The sequence below is a fragment of the Ipomoea nil genome, unplaced genomic scaffold (assembly GCF_001879475.1).
Source record: "Ipomoea nil cultivar Tokyo-kokei standard unplaced genomic scaffold, Asagao_1.1 scaffold2792, whole genome shotgun sequence".
In the NCBI taxonomy this organism is placed as follows: Eukaryota; Viridiplantae; Streptophyta; class Magnoliopsida; order Solanales; family Convolvulaceae; genus Ipomoea; species Ipomoea nil.
Genome location: NW_017619220.1, coordinates 72,977 through 79,262, shown reverse-complemented (window position 1 = coordinate 79,262; position 6,286 = coordinate 72,977). Strand labels below are relative to the sequence as shown.

General features: G+C 39.6%; 1 pseudogene; it reads right to left on the bottom strand.

The window, feature by feature from the left end:
- Window positions 1–4,634: 4,634 nt before the first annotated feature.
- Window positions 4,635–5,702, bottom strand: LOC109157748 (annotated as a pseudogene).
- Between the last annotated feature and the right edge of the window lie 584 nt (window positions 5,703–6,286).

Below are 6,286 nucleotides of genomic sequence, written 5' to 3'. Positions count from 1 at the left end.
TTGATATTTACCCATTTTTATTCTTTGACTTTCAATTGGACCATAAATGGTTCCTTAACTATTGATTTTCACTAATCCTCAACTTTCAATATGACCATGTTCCCTAGACTATTGATTTTGTTCTAAATTTGGTCCTTCAGTTAAATATCAATTTAATAAACATTAAATTTAAGAATAATAATGTAAAAATAAAAAAGCTTGTTGTTGAGGTGGACAAATTGAGTTCATAAATTTAATACATTGAGTTTATCATTTTGAAAACTATATTTTTATATTATTACCCTTAAATTTAATGTTTATTAAAATGATATTTAACTAGAGGACCAAATTTGAAAAAATTTAATAGTCAATGGACTACTTATGGTTAAATTGGAAGTCAATAACGAAAATTGATAAAGATCAATAATCAATAGACCATTTATAGTCCAATTGAAATTCGATGGATAAAAATTAGTAAATGACTCTGCTCTTTCTTGTAATTCTTTTACTTCTTCGTTTGATTTAAGACTTGGTGATATTAAAGAATTGGCATCCGCGATTAGCGATGTCGAATTCAGTTTTGCTAGGCGATCTGCGAATCGTGCCGCCCATATTGTTGCTCGGGAGGCCTTTTCAGTGTCAGATTGCGGGGAGTGGTTTGATACATCTTCCTCTTTCCTTTGTTGAATGTCTGGTTGACGATTTAATGAATTAATTTCGTATCTTCAAAAAAAAAATTATAAAATGACAATAGTAAAAACACCATTCATGGAACCAAAATTAACTACTATATTTCGAAGCTTCCAATCTTCAAATTGCAACGAACCTTCAAAATTCATTGTTATTCCAAACTTCTCCAATAATTACCGGATAGAAATAGCGAAGTTTTAATATAATTTGAAAAAATTCTAAAATAAAGTAGTTTTGTCAAAATACGTCAACACTAAAAATACATTGATAGTGAAATACTGTTACATTAATAGCTGGCATGATATTTAAGGTACAAACCAACAATTAAGGAAATACACAACTTTATTCTTCTCTCAAATACTGAGTACCAAATGGATCAGTAGGCTAAGTCTATGCGGGCAATAGACGACTTTATTGATCCCTGATCATGCAACATGAAACATGCATACTCGATCTTCATTTGAATCAGCGGCCTCCAGAGAGAATGGAGTCTGTGCTTAAGGAACAACGTGAGCACGTCTTGTTCCCGGATGATGATGAAAGTGACACAACAAAATCATCGAAGACTTAACCTTGAGCAATTGTCAAGCCAGCAATGGACAGACTAAGAGATGATAGTTCTGGTGGAGCTATTATTAGAGGATTAATATCTAGTTAGTTAGTTAGTTAGTTAATCCCCTTAGTAGTTAGCAGTTAAGGCAGTTAGAAGATTAGTATTCTGTTAGCTTAGTTTTATACACAGAAGCACTGTTACATTGCAAGCATTGTATGAAAATTCTCTGTAAGGTTCCCTTTCCAAGTTCTCAGGTTCTAAGGCTGAGTAAGAGGGCCTTTTCTTTTCTTCTCTCAATTCAATTCTGTGATACGGTACCAGAGCGCTGAGCTGCAGTCATGGCTTGGAACGGCGCACCGATCAGACCACAAGCAGCTGCGACAGCTCCTCCGCCGACTGCGACACCATCAAGCAATCCTAACACTACCGGAGTGAATTTCGATCCAAATGACGCTGGTAGCCCTTTCTTCCTACATCCGAGTGAGAATCCCTCGCTCGTCCTTGTGTCTTCAGTCCTCAATGGCTGGAATTATCATCCTTGGGCCAGGGCAATGGAGATGGCGTTGCTGTCCAAGAACAAGTTAGGGTTCGTTGACGGCACCATTGCTGTGCCAAGTGTAAGAGAAGTGAAGTTTCCTTACTGGAAACGATGCAATATTAGTCCTGCTAACTAAGAAGTAGAAATGTTAGTCCTGCTAACCAAGTGCAGTTTATATCTGATGAACATCCTGGTGAAAATGGATCCCTGACTTTCAGTCAGGATGAATTTAGAATGCTTAGACAGCTCTTGCAGAGGGATTGTAAAGTTCAAAGCTCATCACCTCTCAGTGGATCTGAAGGGATAGCACCCCAAACCAATTTGATTGCTGCCAATTTTGCTCCCAATCTACAGATGGAAGGTACTCATTCTAAACCTTCTAATTGGATATTAGATAGTGGGGCTACACATCATGTTGTTTGCAAACCTGATATACTGACCAATGCTAAGGTAGTTGAAGGCATGTTTGTTGAATTACCCAATGGTGATAAGATTAAAATCACACATGTTGGATCTATTTGTGCTGACAGCTTGGTTTTAGAGAATGTGTTATGTGTCCCTGGATTCCACTATAACTTGATCTCTGTTAGTGAATTAATTAGAGCTTCCAAGTGCAAACTGCAACTGTATGATGATTTGTGTGTTATACAGGATCAGGGATGTGGGCGGATGATTGGATTGGCTAGACTGCAGAGAGGGTTATATCATCTTGTAAAACCTGATTTTTCTGTCTTCAATAAAGTAGATCATGTTAAGGCCAATGTTTGTATTTCCAGTAGAATTTGGCATGCTAGATTAGGACATTGTTCCTATGGAAAATTGAAACAATTACCTCTGTATGACATGGATTTGAAAATAAATAAAGAGGATGTTTGCAATATATGCCATCTAGCTAAGCAAAAAAGACTGCCCTTCACTAACAGTTCAATTGTTTCCAATGATTGCTTTGATCTTGTACACATTGATATCTGGGGGCCATATCATACACACACTATGTATGGGCACAAGTATTTTTTAACCCTTGTGGATGACTATAGCAGGGCAACATGGGTTTATTTGATGAGACACAAAGCTGAAGCCAGAATACTGGTTCAGAATTTCTGTGCTCTTACTAAGACACAGTTTGGGAAAGTGGTCAAGTGCATAAGAACAGATAATGGACAAGAGTTCAAGATGGGAAGTTTCTACCAAGAGAATGGCATCATCCACCAATCAACATGTGTTTATACACCACAACAAAATGGTGTAGTTGAGAGAAAACATGGTCACATTCTAGCAGTTGCAAGAGCTCTTAAGTTCCAAGCATGCTTGTCTGAAAGTTTTTGGGGAGATTGCATACTACATGCTGTGTACATCATTAACAAACTCCCTTCAGCAGCTTTAAAAGGTCAGATTCCACATCAGGTCCTGTTCAAAAAGGCTCCACAATATTGTCACTTCAAAGTTTTTGGTTGCTTAGCTTATGCTGCTGTTCAGAAGGGATATCAAAGGAAGTTCTTACCTAGAGCTATAAAGTGTTTGTTTCTTGGCTATCCAAATGGGGTAAAGGGATACAAACTGTTTGATTTAAACACTGGGGAAGTGTTTATTTCAAGAGATGTGGTGTTTTATGAAAGCATCTTCCCATACAAAGTAGCAAATCAGATGGATGTTCAAGGTTCCTGTCAGGATCTTATTTTCGCAAGTGATAACAGCAACATAGAAGAAAGTCTGCAAAAGAGTGTTCAAAGGGAAGAAATAAGAAGTGAGTGTGCCCCCACAGAACCTGATGATTCTGTACCCAGTCCTGCTCAAAACAATGCTGATTTAGAACAGTCTGCTTCACCACAATCTAATTCAGATTCAAGGATCATTTCTCTACAGCCACAGCTCAATCCACAGCCTAGGAGGTCTAGCAGACACACTCAAGACCTAGCTATCTCAAGGATTATAACTGCAACTTATCTACTTATAGGACTTCTCCTCATGTCCTATCCACTGTCTTGTCCTATCAAAAGCTATCCCCAAGTTTCAGAACCTTTGCCACCAATATCCTTGGGATCAAAGAGCCCAAGTCTTACAATGAAGCCATTCAGCATGAATGTTGGAGGACTGCTATGCAAGCAGAAATAGAGGCTTTGCAAGCCAACAATACATGGGAATTAACAACATTACCACCCTTCAAGCAACCAATAGGGTGTAGATGGGTTTACAAAGTCAAGTATAAACCTGATGGGACAATTGAAAGGTGCAAGGCCAGGTTGGTTGCAAAGGGGTACACCCAAACTTGTGGAATTGACTATGTAGATACTTTCAGTCCAGTGGCTAAAATCACTACTATCAGGACCTTGCTGGCTGTGGCAGCTGTCAAACAATGGGATTTACACCAACTTGATGTCAACAATGCTTTTCTTCATGGAGATCTCCAAGAAGAAGTTTATATGATCCTTCCCCCAGGTTTTGTTCCTAAGCAGCCTGGACAAGTTTGCAACTTTTCTTCTCTCAATTCAATTCCGTGATAGCTATAGAGCCCTCTAAATACATAACAACTTGTCGCATGCTTGGCCTAAACGTTGGCTCCAATGGAGAGCACATCAATCCAAGCTTTAAAACCAACTCAACTTCTTTTACAACATAATCTTCCATCAACAACATACAGAATTTCACTTCTATTCCACCAAGAAAAAAACCCATTCCACCAAAACGATATCGTCATTGGTTGCTTGTGGTTCAATGGGCCTTCTGACACACGTAACTTCAAGCAAGAATGCTCCGAAAGCAAAAACATCAGTACGTGCTAGTTGTGGCCTTGCCCGTTTTGATGTGCTCTGGTGCGAGGTAGCCTAGTGTTCCAACTACATGTGTAGTTTGTGGATCCGTTCCATGGTCGTACCTCTAAGGTCTATACTCCACTTCCTAGTCTTCCAGCAACTCTGAGAACTTCTTCTTCCTTAGTACAAAATAAGCCACTACTGAGACAACCATTACTAGGGAAATCATAGAAATCAGAGGCACGTACCCCAATCACCAATATTCTTGGTTTCCTCTTAGGCCCGATTCGCGGGAGCTTTGGAAGTCGAGAGATGTCGAGTGCTCGAGCTATTCCGTTGAGTTTAAAGCTCCAACCCAGAAGGTAATGGGTTGATACCACTGCACCCGTAGCTGCTGTTAAGCCAATGGATACGGTTTCATATACGTCCTTTGAAATATCAATGGACCAAGAAAGAATTGGCCTATTTGGTTTACCAACATTCAAGGGAGCAATGGTAACATTCATCTGCTTAGGCAGCTTAGCCCTGCCATCATATTCAACCCAAACTTGTGTTGGCTTTCCACTAACAAGACTCAAGTTACGAAAAGAATTACCATTACCGGTGGCTTCATAGTACCCTGCTGGTTCTGAGACAATGGAATTCAGACCATTTATATCAATCCCTACATGGTTTCCATCGATATCATTGAACTCATGGTTCTGGAGAGTGTCTAGCTCCACCGCCACCACATGGTTGGTGGCGTTTCCACTGTTAGTCTGGTTGAAAAAGCCGAGAAAGGGGCTCGGAAACGCCCCTGGAAGCCCCCCTGCTGGGGAAATCGCAAAGGTCATGCCGTGGCCGGCCAAGATCGAGTACGCAGGCACTATGGCAAACACAAAGGTAGTGGAGAAAGAGAAAGCCGAGCCATTTGGTGAGTTCTTAAATTTGATTGGGAGGGGATAGAGGGCACGACCTTTCTGCAACTGGGTGCCGTTGGTTAGCCTCAATAGGCCATTGGATGTCACCTCTGCTATTCCATCTAGGCTCAGATTGGCCGACCGGAAGCCATTGAAGGTGAATCCAATATCTTCACAAGCTGCAAATCTTAGTAGAATAGCGGAGATCACCACCCCCCACGTTACGGCATTCTTTAGACACATGATTGCACTGTCCAAGAAGTCTTCACAAAACTATAAAGTCTACAATTATTGAATCATCCATCATCATATTAGCTCATGTTAGGTGAAAGCCGTAAAGACCGAGCCTAACACCTGATAGCTTAGATTATTGGGACGGGGCACGGGGTTGGTAAAGGGTTTAAAGGACTAACATTTCCAAAATATGTGGTTATATAAGAAAATAAAGTTATACATTCTTTATTAGTTATAGTTTTTGACGTAGTGATAAGCGTAATATTTAAGACTGATTGATATTGGTAGAGGAATTGTTAGATGAAGGTCGATAAAAAAAAATTTAAACTCGATGGCTGCTCGATTGTTGAGCAGAAGCTTATAACGAAATATTCAGTATAATTTTTGACATAGTAGTAAATCTATTTATTTTAATAAAATAATGAGTATGCCAAGAAAACGCACCGAAGTCTTGATGGCTAAAGTCGTTATGGGCCATGATTCTAGCGACAAGCGTGACAGAAACGATGTCCTCCGAAGTCATATTTTCCGGAATTTTAAGAGTTCAATTTCTACTTGCGTGTAGTATATCAGAAATTTCTATTCGAAGACAAAATCTGACGAGTCCATCTGTTGAATTTCTACTTGCAAGTTACAGCGACCT